Here is a 4,418-nt window from a genome sequence, read left to right on the forward strand (position 1 = left end):
TCGAGCCAAAAGAAAAATGAGTCATGAATGAGAAAAGTAGGTCGATCATGTTTGGACCGAATAACCATCTCACAACCGACCGCTTTGGTTGACCGTGCCAAAACACCGAGTAAGATCGGCATGAGCACGAACACCTCGACCAATCAATGCGTACTGCTGATGGCACTCGACTGGTCGTCTTAGTCGGCTGACTTCAAGCAAGAGAACATACCAATTATGGCCAAGTTTGAAATTCAAATTGCAATGCAAGTATGAAATAAAATATATAAATCAATTAGTCTTAATGGCTTAAGAACAATTTCCATAATTGTTCTCTTTTTTCTGTAATTGTACAAAACACGCTTTTACTTTCTTCTCTCATTCACTCGGCTCAAATTCTCGGGGCATGTTCACAAAAGACAAATTAGGATCCAATGGAGACCAAACTACTTAAGACAACTCTCTCTAATTTTGTCCGCTACAGAAGCTACGTCTGCCTTTCTTTTCTTAGAAATATATTCAATTTTTCCTCTTCAATTAAAATATATTCGATATTAATATAAGGAATTTATATTAGTATCACATATTGCATATATTTACATATCTAACATATAAACTATCATATTTATCTTTGAAATTATTTGATGTAACATACGTATAGATGAAAATATGTTTTTCATTTTTTAAAAGATTAAATATCAGTGATATTTTTATGTGGTATCAGACATTTCAGAGTTGTACATCTAAATAAAAAATTATAGCAATTAGGTATATAGATACATAAAAATTATGTGGCAAAAATGTAAATGATCCTTTTTGTTATCTATTTCATGGAAGCTAATTTTTAAAAAGAGTAATAGAAAATGATAATTTAATTAAAAAATAAAATAATCAAATTTAAAATGGAACAAAAATTCAAAAAAAAATTACATTTTTTAAAATAAACATATTATAAATGCGACTAATTTTTCCATTTTCCATTTTTTATATATGTATTAAAATTCAATTTTAGTAAAGAAATTTATGTTATTTATTTTAAAATTTTGAAATATATTAAAAAATTGTATTTTTTTTTATTGTATTAGTTTTTTTAATCTTTTTGTGTATAATGAATGGAAAAAAAATTCTTTTCCAGACAACCGTGATATATTTATACAAAATTATAATTATTTATAGATATAATTTTTTAGAAAAAAAAATATTTTTAATAGTTACTGTAGCTTTTTGAGCAGCAGTTTCTTTTTCAGCAGGTAAAGTTGCTTCTTCAAAGTTGCAGCTGCCCCAAATAGACTCTTAATTGAATGCATTTTCAAATTAATCTTAATTGGAAATATGTGTTATACTACAAATAGCCTTAATTGGGATTTAATAAATAAATCATCAAACTAATCCTTTTTGGGAAATTCTAAATATAAAATAGGTAAATAAATTTTAGTGAACTTAAGCAATCCATTTGCTTTTCTAGCTCAAATGTTAATTATGCTTCATCATAGAAATTACTCTAAGTGCATCTACATTTTATTTATGATCCATGATATTCGGTGCCTTTGATCATTACAAGAAATAATTTAAATTTTGACACTCATGGGGACAAGAAAAACACAACATGGAATTTTTCATTTCTATTTATTGGCTACTTCAACAAATATGAGTATTATTTTTTTTAAATGTTTCTATAGAAGATATTTTTGTAATGAGGCTCTAGCACCAAGCAAGTTAGAACATGAAAAGTTGTGTTCCAAATCCAATTAAAACATGTGTTAAAGCTATATTCAAACTTTACTCAATTCATAGTGGAGCATTATTCGAACGCATGTTTGCATATTATTTGAACCATATTTGTTACACATTTTTAAATATGTTTAAAAATTATTTGAACCAAAATCACACATTGTTTGAATATGTTAGTACATTATTTTAATAGTTTATTGGTCATGTCCAAAAACATTCAAACATGTTTGAACCATAACTGAACAATATGATTCAAAAAGATCTCAACAAGTGGTAAAAACATGTTCAAGTGTACTTTCAATGAGATTCAAATAATATTCAATCTTAATTCAAATATGATTCAAACATATGTTCTCATAAGAGTGGCATCATACACATACCAATATTTTTTTAGAGATAAACCAATTATCAACATTCATGCATTAATTAGAGAATCATGGAAAGAATACATGTAGGTTAGACATTTATTGGATAGTGGAATGATTGATTGATGTCAAAAAGTAGTAAGTATTCTTTTAAATATCTTGTAGATCTTATTGATAAATTAATAAAGATTAATACGAGCCAATTTAGCCTTAAAAACAGAGTTCAAGTGCCACTATGATATAATAAACTCAATAATTTCATATTATATGATTTTATCTTGGTATAAGTGATGATGTGTGAATTTACTATGTGCAAATGTAGGCGATGCTTTGGACATCATGTGATACAGAAGATATACGCTAGACAGTGGCTCCAAGGTAAGAAAATCATGTCAAATGTATGCTTTATACAACGCATTTCAAAGGGATGCTAATAAAGCTTACGAGCTATGAAGTTTGTGCATTCAAATATATTTTAGATTAGAAGTCGTGAATGAAAGTATGCACACACTATGAATGTCAGAATGAAGCATGCCTCCTGATTCAAATCCAAAGAGGATTATATAATACATGAAGAGGGACTATGACAAAGATTTATCATCTGTGAAAAGTTAGCAACATCGTGGAAAAGCTATCGCTTATGTAAAAAGATTCATAAAGTATCATTTAAGGAGTTATCTTCTCACCTATTTATGTTACATTAAATATAAATTTAAGATAATGTTTGATCTGTAGTGTGATTTTGAATGATATTTCAAGTATGTATAATTTTCTTTGGGTGTTTTGGTTCAATTTTCCGAGAGAGAATGCTAACTAGTGTTGAATATGAATGAAACAATTCAATATATACAATGCTGGGGTATTTTGCTCGAGACAATGGCAATGATATCATTTCTCAGACTTATCATATGGCATTTGCAATGGTTGAGCTACAAAATAAAGAGGAATCTATTTTTCATGACTACACTAAAAGACTCAATAAGAGAACTGAAACAATTGTTGATTATGTAGGGTCATTTTTGTTTTCAGGAAGTTACATGCATACCACTTAATTCCCGTGTATATACATATCTAACACCTAAACTTTACTTTTACTTTTCTACCAACTAAATATTTCACCTCACATAAAAATTACCACTATTATAAATTTAAAATGTGATACAACATTTCATGCATAAGTAAGGTAGCATATATGTCAAAATTAAGTTTAGGTGTTAGACATGCAAATGCATAGGAACTGAGTAGGTGTGTGTAGATCTTTATTTTGTTATTTTGTTTTCTTTTTTGTTTTTAGTTTTAGTTAAAAAAATATATCTATTCATTATATATGTTATGGGACTGTTTCAAATCACTCTATGTTTTTTTATTTTTATTTCTAGTCTTAATTCGTTTGATTTTATTTTTTTGTCTATGTTTTATCATAAAACAAACGCATCATATTAATTTTTTATTTAAAAAAAACAAAAAACATATTTAATATTCTTATTTTTTTTTCTTTTTAAAAACAAAAAATAAGTTTCAATTTATCTTTTTGGTTTTTTATTTATTTAAAACAATTAGGAGAGCAAGATTTAACTTCAGAAACATATTCTTCTATTTCAAAAGAGAAATATAAGAAAACATTTACGAAGTTATTTCTTTTATTTTTCATAAGTTGTAGGCTAATAATTGATAGTAAATTGATAAATTATTAAATAAAATTTATGTATGAAGGGCTTGGGAGCAAAAAAAGTGTTTAAAGGACAAAGAAAAGTAAGGGAAGAAGGACATTTAGTTTAAACTTTGAAGAACATGTCAATAGCATGGAATACAATAACCAATAAATTAATGTTGAAAAAAAATTGATTAGAAATAAATGAACCATTAGCTCCATTAAATAACAAGATAAATGCAATTAAGAACTAATTACTTCCCCAATTTCTCTAAAATTTGAAAACATATCCCAATATTTCCATAAAAAACCCCACTTTAAGATTAGAAAGGCACATGTCTAGATCCTGTTTGTGCATTCCATCAAACACCTTTTGATCAAAAATTCTATAAATTGAATTAGTAAAAAGACAATGAAAGAAGAAGCAAAAGAATCTGTGAGGGAACCCCATGGAGTCTATGTTTTGCCTCTCCATGAGTTGCTTGCAAATTTTTGCTTACATTGCGCTATGATAGTGGAAAATCTCCACTTGATTAGTGGTCATATCCTTCATGTATAGAACTCCTTTGCCCATTTCTTCACCTCTCTCTCCTCTTCCTCCTCTCTTCATATGTACCCTATCATTTAAAGATGCTTTGATGATATATGGCTTTGACATTGAAGAGAAATTTAGATCAAACAATATCATATGG

Source organism: Phalaenopsis equestris, unplaced genomic scaffold (assembly GCF_001263595.1).
Source record: "Phalaenopsis equestris unplaced genomic scaffold, ASM126359v1 Scaffold199566, whole genome shotgun sequence".
NCBI lineage: Eukaryota > Viridiplantae > Streptophyta > Magnoliopsida > Asparagales > Orchidaceae > Phalaenopsis > Phalaenopsis equestris.